This window comes from Poromitra crassiceps (assembly GCF_964638095.1).
Source record: "Poromitra crassiceps genome assembly, chromosome: 3".
NCBI classification, from domain to species: domain Eukaryota; kingdom Metazoa; phylum Chordata; class Actinopteri; order Beryciformes; family Melamphaidae; genus Poromitra; species Poromitra crassiceps.
In genome coordinates, this window is record NC_139625.1 from 65,351,775 (window position 1) to 65,376,392 (window position 24,618).

The 24,618-nt window shown below is 43.1% G+C and overlaps 1 pseudogene across 1 annotated transcript; it reads left to right on the plus strand.

The window, feature by feature from the left end:
• Positions 1–20,729: 20,729 nt before the first annotated feature.
• Positions 20,730–23,150, plus strand: LOC310774331 (exocyst complex component 6B pseudogene; annotated as a pseudogene). Its single transcript has one exon. The product of its transcript is annotated as an exocyst complex component 6B pseudogene (transcript).
• Positions 23,151–24,618: the final 1,468 nt, after the last annotated feature.

Here is a 24,618-nt window from a genome sequence, read left to right on the forward strand (position 1 = left end):
AAACATACATACCTCAACCCCACACATGCTAAACATACATGATTCAACCCCACACATGCTAAACATACATAACTCAACTCCGCACATGCTAAACATACATGACTCAACTCCACACATGCTAAACATACATAACTCGACCCCACACATGCTAAACATACATAACTCAACCCCACACATGCTAAACATACATACCTCAACCCCACACGCTAAACATACATGACTCAACCCCACACATGCTAAACGTACATGACTCAACCCCACACATGCTAAACATACATGACTCAACCCCACACACTCTAAACATACATAACTCAACCCCACACATGCGAAACATACATATTACATAACTCAACTCCACACACGTTAAACGTACATGACTCAACCCCACACATGCTAAACATACATGACTCAACCCCCCACACATGCTAAACGTACATGACTCAACCCCACACACGCTAAACATACATAACTCAACCCCACACACACTAAACATACATAACTCAACCCCACATGCTAAACGTACATGACTCAACCCCACACACGGTAAACATACATGACTCAACCCCACACACGCTAAACATACATAACAACTCCGCACATGCTAAACATACATAACAACTCCGCACATGCTAAACATACATAACAACTCCGCACATGCTAAACATACATAACAACTCCACACATGCTAAATGTACATGACTCAACCCCACACATGCTAAACATACATGACTCAACCCCACACATGCTAAACATACATACCTCAACCCCACATACGCTAAACATACATGATTCAACCCCACACACGCTAAACATACATAACTCAACTCTGCACACGCTAAACATACATAATTCAACTCCGCACACGCTAAACATACATAACTCAACGGCGCACATGCCGGTAACTCAAATGCCAAGACACGTCAAACTGCTTGCTGTGAAAATCAAGGAAGCGTGGTGCTGATATAGCCTAATCAGGGCCCCATCCAGGTGAAGTGTCTTAAAGAGTAATTCACATCAGCTGCCTCTGATCAGGGTAAATCCCATAGGCTATACATTGTAAATGTAGTAGGGAAAGATAGTCTCTTCACTCAGGAACCTGGGTTACAATGTAACCAACCGTTATCGGAGTGAGGCGGTCTAAGGAAATCAAACGTGTTTTACACAACAGTAAAGTGGTCGCCTCTTTCAATTCACCGCATACTCCCTATTCAGCTGAGAATCAACACTGGGAAAGTCTGTATGCACTGCAGAATCTCTGTAGAGACGACATGAAAATCGATGTGCAATATCAATAGTGCCAAAATCATGCCCACTTCCAGTTTAGGCATACGAACCAGAGCCATTCGTCCGCCATTCTTTTTTCCAAGTACATTTCATAAAATGCTTATAAAAATAGTTTTACTTGGTTCAAACCAAGCGATTCAGCTATATTTGGAATCACGAGAGACCTTAAAAAATTGAGGATAAAAAAAAAATCTAGGTTTTGGTTTTAAGTTGGTCCGAGAGTAATGTTCTATCGTCTGTCATGATTTCAAATAAAGCTGAATCACTTGGTTTGACCAAGTCAAACTTTGTATACACATTTTACCAAATGTAGATGGAAAAAAGAATGGCGGACGAATGGCTCTAGTGCGTATGCCTAAACTGGAAGTGGGCATGACTTTGGCTCTCTATTAAAACCAAGCCATTTTGAAACAACATAAATGCAACACCCAGCTCCAACTTTTCTTCATCACTGAAATCCTTTGCTTGCTACATTTAGAAGATATGCATCGCATTTATCATCATCATCCCATTACCAGTTCACACCATTCTAACATCGGGTTTTTAAAAACACGGTTTAAATAAGGTACATAGAAAAATAATGGCAAATTAAATATTCTGTTTTAGAAAAATAGGTATGACCATTATTTCTAAATATCTTTTGATGAGTTATGCGCTGCACCTTCCATCTCACTACAGGTCAGACAGTTGATTGAGATTTTATATTTTTTTGTCAAGTGCAGTGCATGCAATACATGAGTTTGTGTTGGAATTGATGTAGGTACCGGTATGTTATAAAACTAAAATGACTAACTCGTTTTCATCATGCAGTTCACCCATTATAAAGTTTAAAATGGTTCAATACATTTACATCTGTGACTGTAGAAAAGCGTATTTTCTTGCATTGGATGTACTGTAGGATTTACATGTCATTTGTAAAGGCTAGAGCAGGCTAATAAAGCTAAGGCTATAGAAGGCTGAGCTTCTTGCTCATCCCAAAACATGATTTTTTTCCTTTGTTTCTGATGTTACCGTGTTAGTGATGCATTTTCTTTTCTTTACAAAATAGTATTTTTCAAGAAGATAATGGAAGACCTAAAGCATGCGTACACAACAGAATTGAGTCAAAAAACTTGTGTGTGGGGTCGTCTCAGTTTGCTCCAGCTATGAAGTGTCCAGGATGTTTGCTTCATGTCCAGCAGTCTTAAACACCCCACGGCCATGCTTACATAAGGTTGATACAATGCAGTTGGTTACATGGTAATTATAAGTTTTGGTCTCATTATGTTTTCAAAACTACACTAAAATACACAACTTGTTTAAGCATGATTTTTCAATTTGTCTTTTGTCTCCCAACAATGACCCATTGCAAATGAAACGTCTTGTGTGAGAAAGTCGAAGGGTGTGTAAAAGTACACATACGAATCTTAAACAACAGTGTGTCTGACATTTGCAAGCAAATTAATTCACAACATAAATCTCATAGGCAGTTCTCTCTCTTTCTCTTTTTTTTAGCTCAGGTTATATAAAAGTTTTTCCAGAGCATATTAACCTCTAGAAATATACTGTGATTTTGAGTTAATTTCCTGTATTATGTTGTCATTATTGCTTTCGTAGACTGTTAAAAGTCTTGGTTGTGCTATGGGATGTTGATGTTCACACAGCCTCTACACATGTTAAAGGAAAAGTTCACAAAAAAGAAAAGAAAATTCAGTCATCTACTCACCATTCTAACATCGGGTTTTTAAAAACACTGTTTAAATAAGGTAGATAGAAAAATAATGGCAAATTAAATATTCTGTTTTAGAAAAATAGGTATGACCATTATTTCTAAATATCTTTTGATGAGTTATGCGCTGCAAGGTCGGAAGTTTTTCGTAAAAAAAAAACTTTGTGGAGTTTCCCAAGGAAACAGCGTTGCAGTATTCTTCCAAACAACTGAAGTGAATGGTGACCAACTTTCAAACATAACAAAAAAGGCTCCATACTGCTCCACAGGTGTAATCCAACTCTTCAAAAGCTCCGACATGCCAAGTTGACTTGAAAAGATACCATTTACTAAATTTTTAAGCCTAAATCTTCACTGTATCCACTGGTAGCTCTGAACCTTGTTCACATCCACGCGCAGGCTGTCTGAAGTGGGCCCATGCATGTACATGTGCTGCTAGTAGTATTTCTGGTTTTCTTTCCTGGATTATTGGATGGTAATTCTCTGGTGAAATGTGTTCACTACACACCTGGACTGCACGGAGTGATTCAATGGAGCAGTTGAGATCCAGTCAAAGTCAAACAGTGCATGTACGACCACTTTAGACGGGGTGCGAATGGACGTGAACGTAGCTTGGAGCTACCTGGATACAGTCAGGATTTCAGCTAAAAAGTTGGGCCAAGTCAACTTGGGGCTTTTGAAGACTTGGATTATGCCTGTAGATCAGTATGGAGCCATTGTTATTTTTTGGTGTGTGTGTGTGTGTGTGTTTTTATGTTTGAAAGTTGGTCACCATTCACTTCAGTTGTTTTGGAGAATACTGAAACCCCATTTCCCTGCGAAACTCCATGATTCCCCCCCCCCTTTTTTTGGACTAAAAAACTTCATCCGACCTTCTACCGGCATGGGGGTGAGTAGATAATGACTGAATTTCCATTTTTGGGTGAAGTTATCCTTTAATATTATTACTTTGTGTCCTGTATTTAGAATTGAATAAGAAGTGATTCTGATTTTAAATATCTCTTAAGAGTTGTGGCAATGTGGTGTACTAAACAGTAGGCACACAAAATACTGTATATAGCGTGATACTCGTCAGCCTGAACGTGTTGCATGGGCTCTTCTGGAGGTGCTGAAAAGATGAACTGACGTCAAGGTGTTTTAGACAGAAATGCCTCCGAAAGAGGTTTTCAAGTAGGTTTGTCCCTTTGAAGCGGGGAGTTGTATAAAAGGAGACTGGTTAGCTACAGTAGTCTGTAAGCATGCCAAAATCACACCTGATTGCCCGATGAGTTGCAATGTGTGTGTGGAACATGCAACAGAAAAGGAAAAACGTGGGGAAAAAACGACATGCATATCTCTTTTAGAAAGAGCACGTTAGGTGCCTTGTGTTGCTGGCAGTGTTCTATTTGAAATAAGTACACGGTAAATTATCACTATACATTATGTTAATAATATAGCGTATAAATACCTCTGTATAAATGGACTTTATACATCTAAATTAGATAGTTGGAGGGGCCGGGGCTGACAGATATTCCCAAAAGGAATGGAAGAAAGTCTACAGTTAGTTTTTTTCCTTTGCATATTCAGTCTCTTTCTTAGACCCTGAGTCAAACTTGAGAGAGAAGACCTCCAGTCACTGTTAAAAGGGGTGGGGGGGGGGGGGGGGGTGGTTTGGGTGGGGAGCATCTATCCCTACGGACGTGGCCTGCATACAGAATGCCTTGGGGCCCGAAGAAGGCCGAGCTCCCGTCAGGATTGACGGAGGAACAACTAAATGCCACAAAACTCTTCAAACATATTTCACTGCATTAAAATTTTTGTTTTAAGGATGTTGGTTGTTACGGTTAGGATTAGGCAAGTAATATAACTTGGTTAGGGTTTGGTCATGGTTGAGAAAAACGTTAGTCTGAAATTATCGTTGGGGCCTTTGGCATAGGGGTTAGGCGTTCTCCTGTGGTGTGGGAGCCTGGGGTTTGATTCCCAGGTGAGCCATACTTAAATTTTAACAAATGTTTTTCTTATTTGAAAATGTAAAATTATGTCCCAAAGGTTGGTTATTACGGTTATCGTTACACAAGTAAAACAATTTGGTTAAAGTTACGGTCTGCTCATAATTAAAAAAGAAAACCATATACCCTAAACTTAACCCTAAACCAAGTAACAACCAACATCCCTGAAACAAAAATAAAAATGCAATGAAATATGTTTGAAGAGATTTGTAGCTTTTATCTCGGCCTTCTTCGGGCTGCAAGGCATTCTGGGTATACAGGCCACGTTGGTAGGGATAGACGTTTGGGGTGTAGGACTGGAGAGGTCTATTTCCCTGGAATCCCCGGGTCAGAAACTGGCCTGTGAAGTCCCAACATTCCTGAGCTGCTGGGCGGGACGTCCGGGAGCGAGGCTTGTCGGACTGAAGGGAAGAGGGACCTATGTGGCTGTTGTTGTTGTTGTTGTTGTTGTTGTTGCTGCTGCTGTAGAGAGTCTGTGTTTTGTATGTGTCTCTGCTCGGTGTCCTCGTCCCTCTCTAGCAGTCCGGCAAAGTTTCCATCTGGAAGAGTCTCTGTGTGGAGGAGGACCGGGGAGGAGTCTTTGGATTTGTTCTGTGCGTTTTCTGGGTCAGGGCTCTGAGAGACACAAAGTACAATGGGCATCCGCCAATGAGTTGGCATAGAAAGAGAGGACAGGCATATCAAAGGAAACCGTGCAGACAGCTGCCATGGAAGTGTGTGTGCACTGTTTAGACAAAACCAGCTGCCATGGAAGTGTGTGTGCACTGTTTAGACAAAACCAGTTTGGCAAACCCCCCCCTCCCCCCAACTTGCACATGGATGCACCTGCCAACGTGACTGTAATGTTTGTGGTTAGGCTGGCTTTAGGCTGGCTTTACACGCTGAAACTTTCACGCAACTTTAGTTGGTTGAAACTGAGGTGAAACTAAGTTGCAAATGATTTGCATTGCCTCTGCAAAGCACTTGAAAGGTGTCTGAAACTCAGCTGCAACAGTTGCAAAACTCTCAAGTTTGTGAAACTAGTTTCATGCAACAGCCAATCAAAACACTGATAAGTAGGCTATTAATGCACTGATGGATCTCTCCGGGACAGCCATAATGAAAGAAAGTAGCCAGCCAGTGGCAGAAGAACCCGATACAACACGTGCAAATTGATATTATGTCCAGCTAGAAAACGATACAAAATAAGATACAAAGATGCAAGTTACAATGAATGAATGACACTCCCCACTTGGAGAGAGAAAAGGAAAAACAATATGACAGATGAAACATTACAATCTAGCTAGCCGCTTTAGTGAAACAAGTGTTGCATGAGACTTGATTTTTTTTTATTGCTTTGTGTAAATGTCAAGTTGGATGAAAATTATGTTTCATGCAATTTGCAACCTGCAACGAGTTGCCTGAAAGTTTCACCATGTAAAGCCATCCTTACACTGCACCATAATTCAAGGGAATGGGAGGGGGCTGTATCAGAGACTGTACCAGCGCTCTATCAACAGCTGAATCTCTTGTGTTTTTACGTTCCCTCCTCCTCACTCGGGGGAAACCACTGCAGCACCCAGTCGATAATTCTTCTTTTTTTTATACAGAATGGATTTTAGTCAAATTGCTGACATACTCAAACACATGGCTGGATTCATGAATAGCAAAGATTATTTTCTTGTGTTTTCCATGACAACAGAAGATGATGTGGCAATTCTGGTGACAGTACAACACTGTTCCAGCCTGGTTTTCACCCCTGTTCTTCCTTGTTGTCTTTCGTTCTGTGTGAGTGTTTCTCCACATGATACGCACAACACATTAGACAAGCTGCCTCTCAGAGTAGGGTGAGGCCTTGGAGTTCACATACTCCTCAAATGAGATTCAGCAGCTGTTGCAATTCCTACAGCTTGCCACTAGATGTCGATAAAGGTCATAGGGCAGGCTCTCCCCCTCCCCGTGGGCTCTGGTGTACCTGGGGCAGGGGCGGTGCGGGGCCGAGGCTGAGGTCTGTCTCGATGGCTGACACCGGCTGCACCCTGATAGCCGGCCTCTGGTACTCGGGACTGGAGGTGACGGTGCTGTAGGCCGGGGGACCGGAGGTGGTTTGCCTCTGAAGCAATTGCAGGATGGCCTGGATGTCCGCTGTCATCTGGGACTCCAGTCTGTGGTGGGCGGAGGAAGCAAAAAAGACAGTATGTAATGGCAAATAAACACCATGAACTGTCCCAGGCTCAATTAGGACCAATTTTACATGATAAAAGCTTTGATCAAATTGCACTTGCTTGATAACCTTGCACAAGTTTCGCGTGAGATCATGAGATCACAATCACACGACAAATCCATTTTGCCACGCTCCAATCTATTGGTTTGAATCCGAACCACCAGTGGTTCGCACCAATCAGTGACCTATGAGGCAGCTGCGGGCGGGCTTTAGGTGTGAAGATGGCGAGAGTGAGCCCATGCTAGATGTGATAGATCTGATGGACAGATAGTTCATCCAATCACCTGCCAGACATTTTTTGAAAGTGGCTGCCGTTTGAAACGGTTTCCCAAGCAACTCGTTCCCAGATGGTTATGTGAAAACAAACCATCTGGTAGCATCAGTGAATAACCAATTGATAACAAATAATGTATTGACCACTATAATGCAATATACCATTATAACATATGAATGCAAAAGTACCAAAATAAACAAACCTGCCTGTCCAGATTGGGTCACATATTTACAAATTCCTATGGCACTATAGGGAAGTTGCATGTGTACTCAGTTATATTATTATTATTGTTATTATATATGAAGTTGCATGTGTACTCAGTTATATTATATTATTATTATTGTTATTATATATGAAGTTGCATGTGTACTCAGTTATACTTTTCTTTTCTTTTCTTTTTTTGCAATCAGGTATGCTCACAATTAGAAGTAATTTTAAGATGAAGTTGAAGGTGAACTTGAGGTATGTTTCTGAAAGATGCATCAAGGTATTATGTATGAGCATTATGTATGACGACACCACAAAGCTGACTGATCTCCAGACTGGTCTGTGGAGTGACTCAGAGAAACGGATAGGCAGAGAAGAACAAACGATAAGGAGAGAGCTGTAGCTTTCTGCTCCGGTCAGCTCACAGGAGAGCAGCTTTTGTGCAGTCTGGTGACAACACCGACATAAACCAAAAACTAGTTGACCTTGCAGAAGTTGTTTGGAGTTGTAAATGCTCTTGAGGCTTTTATTGGGGAAATAATTATCGTTGCTAATCAGGACTGATTTACATACTGAAGACAAACAGGAGATGAGCCCCCTGCTGAGCTACTGATGTTTCCTCCCCATGTGTATCTGGAGCACTAATCTCTCACATCAGTCCTCTATCAGGGTTCCCACACCTTCGTAAACATCCCATTCAAGGACTTTCCAGACCCAATCGCCTTAATTCAAGGACCTAACAAGGCATAGTTTGAGACAGGGGTCAAGGTTAATTACGTAAATTCCGGACTATAAGCCGCGGCTTTTTTCCCGTTTTTTGGCCTTTTTTGGCCCCTGCGGCTTATATAACGGTGCGGCTTATCTATGGATTTTTTCCCCCAAAAAAAAAAAAATCTCTCTTTTTTAGCACTCTTTCTAACTATAAATCCACTTCTGTTTTAATTTCCTCTCTTGCCCTCTTTTAACAACATAACATAACATAACATAACACAACACAGGTAAGCAGAAAGAAAAAGACGAAGCAATCACTGCCATGAATGAGGAAATGACTCACCTGCTGGAGGCTGGAGATACACGGCTTGGGCTAAACTTTTACTCCGTGAAACACTATCGATTAAGTCCGACATCGCTCAGAGGTTTGAGCAGCTTGAAAACAAGTTTGAAAACGTGCAGAAGTCCATCCACTCACTCACTAAAGAAAATAATGCAACCGTGAACATAGTTTCTAATGCGGAAAAGCGCATCAGCGCACTGGAGGACAAAAACAACACAGTGAGTCCGAAAGTGGATAAAATGCAAAAACATCGAAACGCTGCACACGCAGGTTGATGACTTAATCAGCAGGAGTAAAAGAAATAACATTCGCCTGATCAATGTAAAAGAGGGAGCTGAGATTGGTGACATGGACGCTTTCGTGGCAAAATCCTGTGTTACATCCTGGACCTGAAGGAAGGCGAGAAACCACCAGAGGTGGACAGGGCACACCGGGCGCCTCGGCCACGTCCAGACCCCGGCCTGCCACCGAGGGCCATCTTCATCTGCCTACTCCGCTGGCCCGACCGTCAACTCATCCTCCAGGCTGCGGGGAAGAAGCCCCTCACCTGGGAGGGTACGCGCTTTTTCGTCCGGCTGGACCTCTCCGCGTTGGTGCAACAGAAACGCGCAACATACAACAGCATCATCGAAAAGGTTAAAGTCAATGGATATCGCTTTGGCGTACTGTACCCAGCGAGACTCGTCATAACCATTGATGGACAGCGGCGGAACAAGAGCTCAAAGTGAAACTGCCGAATATCTTTTGAGTTGGACTGGTCAATAGTACTGTGAGTAACTAAAATAAAAAAATAAAAAACGGAATTCTCTCTTCTTTAGCACTCTTTCTAACTATAAATCCACTTCTGTTTTAATTTCCTCTCTTGCCCTCTTTTCACCACACCGCGGACACTGTGCACTGTAAAAAAAACAAAAAATACCATTAAAACACCCGCGGCTTATAGTCCGGTGCGGCTTATATAAGAAAAAAATAGTCAACTTTGAAGGTGCGGCTTATACACCGGTGCGCCTTATAGTCCGGAATTTACGGTACTGTTTAACACTGAGAATTTTAATAATGAGAACTAGCAGGCTTTACAGAGGCTCACATACAATTAAAAAGAGAAGAGAGGCTTGTGGTGTGAACAATTCTCAACTGATTAATAATAAATAAATAAAATCTATTCTTGCACAAAATATATAAATTCAAGCACTTTCATTGACCCATGTCTATTTATGTTTATTTTCAAAAACTTTCAAGGCCTTGATTTTTTCTCTCAAATTCACAAACTTTCAAGGACCTGTAGGAACTCTGCTCCATACCTGTCTGCTGTCAGATATGTAAATCAGCAAGTGTGCCATCGTCACATATTGTAGAATGATCCTGTTTGGCTGCTGGCCTGATGGTAAATGTCATTCCTCTATGTATTTGTAAGAAGAAATTAATTCAGAAGACCTTTCTTTAAACAAGGCCCCTTGTGGTCCTACTAACGATGTTGGTTGTTTTTCAGTTTGTTAGTGTTGCTGTAGTAATTGCCATGTTGATTAAAAGCCTAATGACCATAATCATCACCACTCATGATGAAACTGGTGCTATAATATGCCAGCCCTTTCTGTCAGCTTATGAACGTTACATCCTATAATATGCCAGCCCTTTCTTTCACCTTATGAACGTTACATCCTATAATATGCCAGCCCTTTCTGTCAGCTTATGAACGTTACATCCTATAATATGCCAGCCCTTTCTGTCAGCTTATGAACGTTACATCCTATAATATGCCAGCCCTTTCTTTCAGCTTATGAACGTTACATCCTATAATATGCCAGCCCTTTCTGTCAGCTTATGAATGTTACATCCTATAATATGCCAGCCCTTTCTTTCAGCTTATGAACGTTACATCCTATAATATGCCAGCCCTTTCTGTCAGCTTATGAATGTTACATCCTATAATATGCCAGCCCTTTCTTTCAGCTTATGAACGTTACATCCTATAATATGCCAGCCCTTTCTTTCAGCTTATGAACGTTACATCCTATAATATGCCAGCCCTTTCTGTCAGCTTATGAATGTTACATCCTATAATATGCCAGCCCTTTCTGTCAGCTTATGAATGTTACATCCTATAATATGCCAGCCCTTTCTTTCAGCTTATGAACATTACATCCTATAATATGCCAGCCCTTTCTTTCACCTTATGAACGTTACATCCTATAATATGCCAGCCCTTTCTTTCAGCTTATGAATGTTACATCCTATAATATGCCAGCCCTTTCTTTCAGCTTATGAATGTTACATCCTATAATATGCCAGCCCTTTCTGTCAGCTTATGAACGTTACATCCTATAATATGCCAGCCCTTTCTGTCAGCTTATGAACGTTACATCCTATAATATGCCAGCCCTTTCTTTCACCTTATGAACATTACATCCTATAATATGCCAGCCCTTTCTTTCACCTTATGAACGTTACATCCTATAATATGCCAGCCCTTTCTTTCAGCTTATGAACATTACATCCTATAATATGCCAGCCCTTTCTTTCAGCTTATGAACATTACATCCTATAATATGCCAGCCCTTTCTTTCAGCTTATGAACGTTACATCCTATAATATGCCAGCCCTTTCTTTCAGCTTATGAACATTACATCCTATAATATGCCAGCCCTTTCTTTCAGCTTATGAACGTTACATCCTATAATATGCCAGCCCTTTCTTTCAGCTTATGAATGTTACATCCTATAATATGCCAGCCCTTTCTTTCACCTTATGAACGTTACATCCTATAATATGCCAGCCCTTTCTTTCAGCTTATGAACATTACATCCTATAATATGCCAGCCCTTTCTGTCAGCTTATGAACATTACATCCTATAATATGCCAGCCCTTTCTTTCACCTTATGAACGTTACATCCTATAATATGCCAGCCCTTTCTGTCAGCTTATGAACATTACATCCTATAATATGCCAGCCCTTTCTTTCAGCTTATGAATGTTACATCCTATAATATGCCAGCCCTTTCTTTCAGCTTATGAATGTTACATCCTATAATATGCCAGCCCTTTCTTTCAGCTTATGAACATTACATCCTATAATATGCCAGCCCTTTCTTTCAGCTTATGAACGTTACATCCTATAATATGCCAGCCCTTTCTTTCAGCTTATGAACATTACATCCTATAATATGCCAGCCCTTTCTTTCAGCTTATGAACATTACATCCTATAATATGCCAGCCCTTTCTTTCAGCTTATGAACGTTACATCCTATAATATGCCAGCCCTTTCTTTCAGCTTATGAATGTTACATCCTATAATATGCCAGCCCTTTCTTTCAGCTTATGAACGTTACATCCTATAATATGCCAGCCCTTTCTTTCAGCTTATGAACGTTACATCCTATAATATGCCAGCCCTTTCTTTCAGCTTATGAACATTACATCCTATAATATGCCAGCCCTTTCTTTCAGCTTATGAACGTTACATCCTATAATATGCCAGCCCTTTCTTTCAGCTTATGAATGTTACATCCTATAATATGCCAGCCCTTTCTTTCAGCTTATGAACATTACATCCTATAATATGCCAGCCCTTTCTGTCAGCTTATGAATGTTACATCCTATAATATGCCAGCCCTTTCTTTCAGCTTATGAACGTTACATCCTATAATATGCCAGCCCTTTCTTTCAGCTTATGAACATTACATCCTATAATATGCCAGCCCTTTCTTTCAGCTTATGAACATTACATCCTATAATATGCCAGCCCTTTCTTTCAGCTTATGAACATTACATCCTATAATATGCCAGCCCTTTCTTTCAGCTTATGAACATTACATCCTATAATATGCCAGCCCTTTCTTTCAGCTTATGAACATTACATCCTATAATATGCCAGCCCTTTCTTTCAGCTTATGAACATTACATCCTATAATATGCCAGCCCTTTCTTTCAGCTTATGAACATTACATCCTATAATATGCCAGCCCTTTCTTTCAGCTTATGAACGTTACATCCTATAATATGCCAGCCCTTTCTTTCAGCTTATGAACATTACATCCTATAATATGCCAGCCCTTTCTGTCAGCTTATGAATGTTACATCCTATAATATGCCAGCCCTTTCTTTCACCTTATGAACATTACATCCTATAATATGCCAGCCCTTTCTTTCACCTTATGAACATTACATCCTATAATATGCCAGCCCTTTCTTTCACCTTATGAACATTACATCCTATAATATGCCAGCCCTTTCTTTCAGCTTATGAACATTACATCCTATAATATGCCAGCCCTTTCTGTCAGCTTATGAATGTTACATCCTATAATATGCCAGCCCTTTCTGTCAGCTTATGAATGTTACATCCTATAATATGCCAGCCCTTTCTTTCAGCTTATGAATGTTACATCCTATAATATGCCAGCCCTTTCTTTCACCTTATGAACATTACATCCTATAATATGCCAGCCCTTTCTTTCACCTTATGAACATTACATCCTATAATATGCCAGCCCTTTCTTTCAGCTTATGAACATTACATCCTATAATATGCCAGCCCTTTCTGTCAGCTTATGAATGTTACATCCTATAATATGCCAGCCCTTTCTGTCAGCTTATGAATGTTACATCCTATAATATGCCAGCCCTTTCTTTCAGCTTATGAATGTTACATCCTATAATATGCCAGCCCTTTCTTTCACCTTATGAACATTACATCCTATAATATGCCAGCCCTTTCTTTCACCTTATGAACATTACATCCTATAATATGCCAGCCCTTTCTTTCAGCTTATGAACGTTACATCCTATAATATGCCAGCCCTTTCTGTCAGCTTATGAATGTTACATCCTATAATATGCCAGCCCTTTCTTTCACCTTATGAACGTTACATCCTATAATATGCCAGCCCTTTCTTTCAGCTTATGAATGTTACATCCTATAATATGCCAGCCCTTTCTTTCAGCTTATGAACGTTACATCCTATAATATGCCAGCCCTTTCTTTCAGCTTATGAACGTTACATCCTATAATATGCCAGCCCTTTCTTTCAGCTTATGAACATTACATCCTATAATATGCCAGCCCTTTCTTTCACCTTATGAACATTACATCCTATAATATGCCAGCCCTTTCTTTCAGCTTATGAACGTTACATCCTATAATATGCCAGCCCTTTCTTTCAGCTTATGAATGTTACATCCTATAATATGCCAGCCCTTTCTTTCAGCTTATGAACATTACATCCTATAATATGCCAGCCCTTTCTTTCAGCTTATGAATGTTACATCCTATAATATGCCAGCCCTTTCTTTCAGCTTATGAACGTTACATCCTATAATATGCCAGCCCTTTCTTTCAGCTTATGAACATTACATCCTATAATATGCCAGCCCTTTCTTTCAGCTTATGAATGTTACATCCTATAATATGCCAGCCCTTTCTTTCAGCTTATGAACGTTACATCCTATAATATGCCAGCCCTTTCTTTCAGCTTATGAACATTACATCCTATAATATGCCAGCCCTTTCTTTCAGCTTATGAACGTTACATCCTATAATATGCCAGCCCTTTCTGTCAGCTTATGAACGTTACATCCTCAAGTGTGCCATGGTTTCCTTCAAGTGTTTAAATTATCACCTGCATATGCTTAGATTCTATTTCATTGCTTTTTATTCATTGTGTTTTTATTTGTTGTTTTCCATTGATTATATCTTATTTCGTGCTTCTGTTATACCCCCCCACCCCCCGCTCTAAATCCTATTACTTTTGCTGCTGCAATGACCCAATTTCCCCATAGGGATCAATGCAGTTTCATCTTGCCTTCATCTTCAAGAATAGGTTTATTAAACTGTCATCCCTATAACTGATGATCTGATGACTGGTATTATCTTTTGCCCTACTTTTCTCTGAGGCAAAAACAAAAACAGGTCTGACCATGCGACCAAATAGCAGAAACCATATGATGAGTCTTTAGCAAAAATATCATTGTGTAAATATTTTATGAAAGCACCAATAATCATCCCTACAATATTGTTGCGATATCGAGGTATTTGATCAAAAATATTGTGATATTTGATTTTGTCCATATCGTCAAGCCTACATCTCACATGTTGCTTTGACTTACAGCTGAACATTTAGCCCATTTGTAGAAAATACAGACATATATATCGTGTATCACCATTCAGCCTAAAAATACAGAGATATGACTTTTCTTCCATACTATTGCCCAGCTCTATGCCAAAGGAAGTGCGCTGTAGCTCACCTAGATAAACGGTGTGGTGCAGAAGGTTGTTGGTTAAATCCCTGTGTCAGACTTTTCTTTAAATGGATTTAGCGGGGGGTTCAACCCCAGTGGAGCACGGGGAGAACATGCAAACTCCACACAGAAAGGCCCTTTTGACGAGCCCACCTGGGCAGTAGGCACTGAGGACATGAGCGTACCAGGGGAGAATCGAACCCAGGACCTTCTTGCTGTGAGGGCGTTACCACTGCGTCACCATGCTGGCTTTAGAAATGTTCACATGATAAGCTGCTGGCTGTAAGATGCCAGCAGTGATGTATCTTTATCATCAGTAGTTTGAACACTGATATCAATAAGCTGATGAAGGAGACTGGACAGAGGTGCTGGGCTCTATTCTCCCACAGGCCATCGGCGCTATTACGGGCCTTAACCGCAAAAAAACGTGCCTTGCGCCTGTTTCGGCAAGATAGCAATAGGCTTTAGGCTGCCAAATGCGCTTTAGGCCGAATGGGCGTGGCGCAGTCCCAAAGTGGGCGTGTCGGCGCTAAATACCAGCCTAGTGATATCTTGGGACCTGGCCTACATTTAGCGCTTTGCGCTTTTGAAAAGCACGCCTATTCTGTGCCTTCACTGCTTCTTCTCTGTCACCCTTCTCTCTCTCTCTCTCTCTGAGTTCCCAGCATGCATTGTGTTTCTTCATTTCGCTACTAAATAGCCACCAAATGAGCCAAAATAGATATAAAAGGTAGTTCTAAATTAATGTGTAATGGTAACACAGCCTGCCATTGTCAACATTTCAATATTGGACCAAATCAAACATCGAAATGAAAATACCACCCTATGTGAAACATATATGTCCTCCTGGGCCTATATATACCCCTTGTCGAGTTAACGTGATTTAGAGAAGTAACAGCGGAACGCGCTTCGGAACGCGCTTCTAATGGCATCTGCTATACTGTGATGTCCCTCCAATAACTTGGCCCTATTTCACATTTAGTTTTACAATAAAAACACATTTATGCAATGACTTGACATAATGTAGGGTATATTTATGTGGATCATCCTTCCTGCAGCAGGCGAGAGAAAATGATATCTTTCTGGACAAACTTTCACCAATCTAATAGGCTATATTTTTCTAGCTGATGCATAGAACATTATTTTCACTTTGATCTTGCTATAGTGTAGCGTATTTACATGCTTGCAGTATTGAAACTGCAGTTAGATTGGTTTGAGAAGCATAATAATATGGAATAATAGCCTATAATGCAGACAGACAGGCTGGATGAAGGGAGGGGGGGGGGGGGCAGAGCGTTTGGCTTTCGTCTGGTTTTGCGGGATCACTGGAATTGGAGCTAAAAAGGCAAGCGTGCGATTCGTTTATTGCACTTATCCAATGAGCATGACGGTGCATAATTTTACGCCTAAAAGGCGTGGTTGTAATGCTTTGGGCTGCATCTAGCGCCAGCACGACGATATCAAGTGCGCCTTTCCACGCCCACTGCTTTGATCTGCGCCTGCCGCTCGGCCTAGAAACTGCGCCGATGCAACGATAGGGGCCGCTGTCTCTAGCTCAGCTGTTTGGGGTGTAGTTGTTCACTGGTTCATATCCCACCTGCCTCACTCTTTACGCTTTCAAATTAGATGCCAAAGCCCAAACTGAGAAATGGACAGTCTATGTGTTTTGTGTTTTCAAAAGGAAGTTGTACGCCTAGCGGCTGCAGTTGCACGCGGGTTTGTGACTGCAATGTCGGTAAAACTTCAGCTGTCTGTGGTTTCCTCTCTCTTTCATCTGGGTGTCCACTTTCAAAACTCTCTAACTGACTGAAGTCACAACCTCAAAACTGTCACCCAGCTGTCAAACTCTGTGAGCCACTGAGTCTCACAAGGTCAAGTCATTTCTGTCACAGCTTTTCAGTTTTCACTTGAGAAGTTCTTCAAAGTCCAAGCTTTTCACTGAGGCTCAAATCCCAAACCTCCAAATTGTGATGTGTCCATAGGTGTTATTTACAATGGGGACATGTCCCCACCACTTTTCAACACAAAGTGATGCCCTTGTGTACACGTATGTCAAATATGGTCTGACAGAGAAGTCTGGAAACATATGGAATTTTGAAATGGAAAATGTGTAGGAACCCTGATTTGACACTAATCTATGCAATGTATGGTATGAAATGTGATAAAATGTGATATTTCGTATGTTAATCCATCCCGATAGCGATACCTGGATTAACACTGTTTCTATCACAATAGAATTTAAATGTGCACTGACTGAGGACAAAAATAGAAAGACACAATGCTGATGTTTCTTTGTTCAGTGTGTACTCCACAGTGTTATCATTATAGAATAGTGTTTTGATGAATACTCATTTCAAACACTAGGGGGAGACTCAAACCATAACACCTGAGATGGTTATTGTAATGCTTGCGATTCTCAAGGTGGCGTCCATCCAGGAACATTAGGAATTCTGTCAATTAACATTAATTCCATTTACCAGAAATCAGCATGACGAGTGTGGTTACTGTGATTACAATCTCCCCACGTAAAAAAACAGTTCTGCAATTCTATATGAAATCATGCCAAATGAATAATAAATGAAAGATAAGGATCCCTGTGGCTCAGTGAGTAAACACTGGGGGTTTAAGAATTCCTGGTTAGTTAGTGCATATTTTTCAGTGACAGAACATGAGATGGAGTTTTGCATAGAGCTCTTATGGCAGGTGTCAGAACACCTAGCACCTGCACTGTTATACCATCACCTTATGCAGCGAGTTACATCATAGCATGGATGCCAGAGACAGCGGATCAGCTCCCCCACTCACTCTCAGCAGAAACAACGGGAACACTGAGACGGCACATTAACAGAGTCAGCGGAGGCTTTCCAAGTGTGGAGGGGGGTTGCCTCCCTGTCCCTCTGCCAGGAGCTGGTGTAGAGAGAGAGCAACTAGGGCAAATCAACTCTTTGGCGAGAGGCTGTTTCAGTAAGATGAGACCATGCCCGCTGCCTCAAGCCATTACCTCTGCAGGCCCTCGCCCTAACCGCCATAAATGAACAGATAGAAGAAGATGAGCGGCTGTGGGAGCCCAACCTTATGTCCATTCCACACTTTTTACCTTTTATTTCTTCAATTTATATCAATACAGTCAATTGACCTGGCTGGATTAAATGGGAATGGAGTAAGGCTGCAACTAAGGATTATTTTCATTATCAATTAATCTGTCGATTATTTTCCCAATTAATCGATTAGTTGTTTAGTCTAGAAAATGTCAGGAAAAATGGTGAAAAATATCAATCAGTGTTTCCCAAAGCCCAAGATGACATCCTCAAATGTCTTGATTTGTCCATAACCCAAATATATTCAGTTTACTGTCATAGAGGAGTAAAGAAACCAGAAAATATTCTTATTTAAGAAGCTGTAAACAGAGAATTTTTACTTTTTGTAAAAAAAAAAAGAAAGAAGAAGAAAAGAAGAAAAAGTTACTCAAAACGATTACCGGTAATCAATTGTCAAAATAGTTGTCGATAAATTTTCTGTCGATTGACTAATGGATTAATCGTTGCAGCTCTAGAAGATGGAACGTTTTTAGCAAACTCACTTTTTTGTCTTTGTCATAAATGTATCAAAACTCTCCATCACACCCACCATCCCAAGCAGGTGACGTCAGGAGACTTTGCAATGCGTCTGCATCTTGTGGCTCTGCACTATAAATAGAGAGCCTCTGTCTGCCTGGCCTGCCTCCCCCTCCTCTGGATCAGTACACCAGCCGAGAAGAGAATCACATGCACCACTCACATGCGCCGCTCTCCTTAATATGCCTCTGATGGTTGTCTAGGCAAAACAATTGTCTGTGCAACTTTTTATCCAACCAATTATGGGCAGAATCACAGGGTTCTAATCGATTACATTGTTGAAACGAGCTGCAAGTTTGCACAGCGGTGGGTTATGATCTGGGCGGGGAAGGTTATGGGCAGGTTGTATAGTCCTGGAAACCATTTGGAAAGTCTTGGAAACTACCTGGACACCACCATCATTTCTGGCCAAGCAAAGGGCTATTGCTTGTTCTATTGCTTTGTGTCTATTTAACCTGGGCGATGCCGGGTACACTGCTAGTAAACTATAATTACCATATATTTACCGGATAAATACTTAGTAATTGACTGTAAAAGGAAGCGCTACCTATCCCAGTCAATTCCCAGCTATGTTGCAACTTGCACCACGCCACACAGAATGCCAAAATAGATCGCTTATAGCCATACACCACAAAGTAAACAACTGAGAAATGTCCAAAACCACACTTATATAATTCAATACAGAGTCCTCATCTCAACGGGCCTGAAAATTCAAACCATCTAAACAGACCCGAGATCATCACATACAGCCTACTGACATCATCACATACAGCCTACTGACATCATCACATACAGCCTACTGACATCATCACATACAAGCCTGCTGAGTCTGAGACCGACCGAGTCGTGCTAGAAAAGGCAAGGCTGCTCAATTTAGGTTGACGGTGGCTAAAATCACATAGCACAACACGTGAGAGAGGAAAAGACACAAACAACAGAAATAAGCTAAACTAAACAGATTCTCAAATTAATTATTGAACTAAACCGGTCGGATTTATTGTAAGAAAATAAAGAAAAATGAGAGAGCAGAAACGGGGGAGAACAAAAACTGCTTCTTTTTTGTGATACTTGTCATCCAAAGACTGCTTGTCAAAATGGACCACTTCCGGCTTGGTCAGACATTCCTACAGACACAATTGGCCGTGTCTGCGGGTGGGAAGCCAGTCGGGTATCAGTCCTGGTCACTGCACTAGCGCCTCCTCTGGTCGGTCAGGAGGCTTGTTCAGTGGGGAGGGGAACTGGGGGAAATAGGGTGATCCTCCAACTCGCTACGTCCTGCCGGTGAAATTCCTCACTGTCACGTGAAAAGAAGCGGCTGGCGACTGCACATGTATCGGAGGAAGCATGTGCTAGTCTACAACTCTGACCCAGATAGGCAGAGGGGGTAGAGCAATGACGGGACAGCAGGGGAAATTGGCCAATCAGTGGGAGGCAGGATAGCATTTGTTGATTGTGATCGATCACTGATGATCACAATGTCTATGACATCAGTGATGATGTCACATTGTCTGTGACATCATCATTGATGATGTCATAGGATTGTGGATGTTGATTGTGTTCATGTTTGTCTATGATGTCATTGTGGATGTTGATTGTGTTTGTGGAAGTTGATTGTGTTCGTGTGTGTCGGAATCCACCCTATTGTAAGATAGTAGGGCGGTGTTCATGTGGGACCGCACCATGCAATCTGCCATGTAAGATGTATCATTACGACATCATCAGTGTCATAAATCACTGATGACATCACAATTCTCGAGTGACATCACTGATGACAGTCTATGATTGCTCGAGTGCCATCACTGATGATGTCATAGCTCTTTGAGTGTGAAGGCCTAAAAATGTAAAATATCACTGTAGATCTTTTTTCCCTCCACCAGATTCATTCCACACCCCTGAAAAGTGTTTTGGCAAATTTTGGAGGGGATCGGAGCAACGGTGCGCCTCGCAACTCCGAACAAATAAGACAGCTCTTCAATTATAGTAGTAGAGGTGGTCAGAATGATATCACACTCAAACAGACTCAAACTGGTGCTACACATTTAATTCAGGATTTCTGCAAGATGCTAAAAATATATATTTACATCAACAAGCAATTACTACAGCGTTTCTGCTTCACTGCTTATACAGAGATCTTGTAGTCTCGGTTGACAGCAGAACAACATGCAGGATGGCGAGTGTGGAGACAGCCGCCGAGCATGAACGGATCCTCCGGGAGATAGAGAGCACCGACACCAACTGTATCGGGCCGACCCTCCGGTCAGTGTATGACGGCCAGGAGCATGGCCTGTTCATGGGGAAGCTGGATGGGCGGATTAGGAACCATGACAGGGAGATCGAGAAGATGTGCAACCATCACTTCCAGGGCTTTGTCGACTCCATCACAGAGCTGCTCAAAGTGCGAGCAGAAGCCCAGAAACTGAAGAGTCAGGTGATCGAGACCAACCAGCACCTTCAGGATGATGGCAAGGGGCTCATCAGCTCCATGGAAGAGCTGTGCCAGTGTCGAGTGCAGCAGAGGAACATTGCTACCGCCATTGACAAACTGTCACACTGTCTGCCAGTCCTGGAGATGTACAGCAAACTGCAGGAGCAGATGAGGGCCAAAAGGTACTACCCGACGCTGCGGACCCTGGAGCAGCTGGAGCACACGTGCCTCCCCAGGGCGGGACAGTACCGCTTCTGCTCCATCATGGCTGACAACATCCCCAAGCTGAGGATCCACGTCCGGGATATGGCCATGTCGCAGCTGATGGACTTCCTAGAGAGCATCCGCAAACACTCTGACAAGATAGGGGAGGCCGCCATAAAGCAGGCCCAGCTGCAGCGCTCGCTGGACTCCATGCAGCAGAGGGCCCTGATTGGGCGACACGGCAGGAAGGAGGCGAAGTTGGGGGCAGGGGCGGAGAGTGACGGACAGGGAGGCAGTCCAGTGTTGGAACAGGACTCCAGCATTCTGGAAGTGGATGATGAAGAGGATGAGGATGAAGTACCAGGAGCTCAAGACTTGGTGGATTTCTCTCCAGTTTATTGCTGTCTGCACATCTACACTGTACTGGGTTTGCGTGACGTGTTTGAGAACTACTACAGAAAGCAGAGGAGGAAACAGGCTCGCCTCGTTCTGCAACCCCACTCTAACATGCATGAAACTCTGGAGGGATACAGGAGATACTTCCATCAAATAGTTGGGTTCTTTGTGGTGGAGGATCACATCCTCCACACTACGCGGGGTTTGGTCAACAAAGCGTACGTAGAGGAGTTGTGGGAGCTGGCACTGTCCAAAACCATTGCTACCCTGAGGACACACTCTTCGTACTGTGACGATCCTGACCTGGTGCTGGATCTGAAGAATCTCATCATCCTCTTTGCTGACACACTGCAGGGTTTTGGCTTTCCCGTGTCCCAGCTGTTTGACATGCTGCTGGAGATGAGGGAGCACTATGGAGAGATCCTGCTCAAGAGCTGGAACATCACCTTCAGGCAGGTGTTGGACCAGGACAACTACAGTCCAATCCCGGTAGCAACGGAGGAGGAGTACAGACTCTACACGTCCCAGTTTCCCCTGCAAGACCCCGAACTGGACAAGCTGCCCTTCCCCAAGAAGCTCCCCTTCTCAGAGCTTGTGCCCAAAGTCTACTGCCAGCTCAAAGAGTTCATCTACGCCTGCCTGAAATACTCTGAAGACCTGCTCCTTAGTTCCACAGAGGTAGATGATATGATCCGTAAGTCGACCAACCTGTTGTTGACAAGAACCGTCAGTCACTGTCTGCAGTACGCTATCAAGAAGAAGAAGGTCGGCCTGGTACAGCTGGTGCAGGTGATCATTAACACCACCCACCTGGAGCAGTCCTGCCACTACCTTGAGGAGTTTATATCAAACATCACCAATGTCCCTCCTGACACGGCCAATGCTACCCAGCTGTATTGGACCTCTACTTTCAAGGACGCCCGTCACTCAGCCGAGGCAGAGATCTACAACAATCTGAACGCCAAGATCGACCAATTCCTGCAGCTGGCTGACTATGATTGGATCGCCACGGTGCAGGGAGGCGGGGGCTTGACTCCCAGTGACTACCTGACCGACCTGATCGCTTTCCTGAGGAGCACCTTCAGTGTCTTCACCAACCTGCCTGGTAAGGTGGCTCAGATGGCCTGCATGTCAGCCTGTAAGCACATCTCCACCTCTCTGCTGCAGCTGCTGCTGGACCCAGAGCTCAGGCAGATCTCCATGGGAGCGCTGCACCAGCTCAACACCGACACCCGCGAGTGTGAGGGTTTTGCCATAGCCAGGCCGGTCGCAGGCTTCCAGGGTGACACATTGCTTCTGGCTTTCAGTGACTTGAGACAATTACTGGACCTGTTTACTCAGTGGGATTGGTCGACTTACGTGGCTGACTATGGTTGACCCACCTGTAAATACCCGAAGGTCAACCCACACAGCGCACTGGCCCTGCTGGAGAAGATGAGGGAGACGGGGAGGAAGAACGTCTTCGCCCAATTCAGGAAGACGGACAGAGACAGACAGAAGCTCAGAGACACTGTCCTCAAGCAGCTACGCAACCTCATCGCCCAGCACCACACCTAGAGAACAAGCCGCCTGATCATATAAATGTTCTATCATTATCCAAGGTCTGAATGTAAATAACTAATTTTTCATCACATTATTAATTGAAACAATCTTAAGATTGATTCTGAGATCGAGTCAGAGTGTTTCTCTAAGACATCAGCCTCCCTATCCTCACTCCTTAAGGGCTTATAGGGAAACTTCATCCGTATATTTCATCCGTGTTTTCCCTAGCCAAAGTGCACAAGTGAACAAAGTGTTCCTCACTGCCTAGAGCAGCTGCCACCAGGCCCGGACTCCCCAAAGGGAGGCCAGGCAACCGAGTTTTCTTGGTTGCCTGGCCTGCTAAATGGCCTGCAGGTGCATAAAATAAAATCACCACAATGCGGGGAATTAAGTGTTTGACGCTCAACATTTGCTGAGGGAGGACCCCCAGACCCCCCACTTAATGTGCTACCCCCCCCCCCCCCAATGTTCAAACGAAGCCTACAAATGCCTGCACTATAGCTACTGTCTTCCCTTTATGGTTTATGCCCTGGACAAAAAGTATACACCCCCCCTCCATTGTCATTGAGTAATTTTCACTCTGGTAGCAGTGCACAAAAATTCACCAGGATGCAGGAAATTAAGTCTTTGTAACAAAGATTTTCCTGGGGGGGGACCGGGACCCCAGTCCCCTGCTTAAAAAGTGGCCTGACTGCGGCTATATCTGGCGCTACTGTATATTTCCCAGCCTGAATGATTTTCCCAGTCCACCCCTGGCTGCCACTCTGCTAAAAATTATTTCTTCAGTGTGGGTTTCAGATGAGTGTTCACTGGTAGTGCTCTCGCCTTGCACTCTTGCTTCACAGCAAGAAGGTCCTGGATTTGATTCCCACCTGGGAAGGTGTTGGCACTGGGGGTGTCTCCCCATGCCTTCGGTGCCTAGTGTCCATGGGGGTTATGGGGGTTGAGTTTGCATGTTCTCCCTTGGGGGTTCCTCCATATAACATCAATATGAACCCCCCACTAAAAACATACAGAAGATCGTCGGTCCCCGGAAGTTGGTCCCCGGTCGTTTCACTGCAGCTGCCCACCGCTCCTGCCTGGCCAGCCCGTGGAGGAAGGACGAGCCAGGATGGGTCAAATGTAGAGGACAAATTTCATGGCACCTCCAGAAGCATGTGTGTACTGCCTGCCGTGCATGGAGCATGTGTGTACTGGCTGCTGTGCATGAAGCATGTGTGTACTGGCTGCCGTGCATGAAGCATGTGTGTACTGCCTGTCGTGCATGAAGCATGTGTGTACTGCCTGCTGTGCATGAAGCATGTGTGTACTGCCTGCTGTGCATGAAGCATGTGTGTACTGGCTGCCGTGCATGAAGCATGTGTGTACTGGCTGCTGTGCATGAAGCATGTGTGTACTGCCTGCTGTGCATGAAGCATGTGTGTACTGCCTGTCGTGCATGAAGCATGTGTGTACTGCCTGCTGTGCATGAAGCATGTGTGTA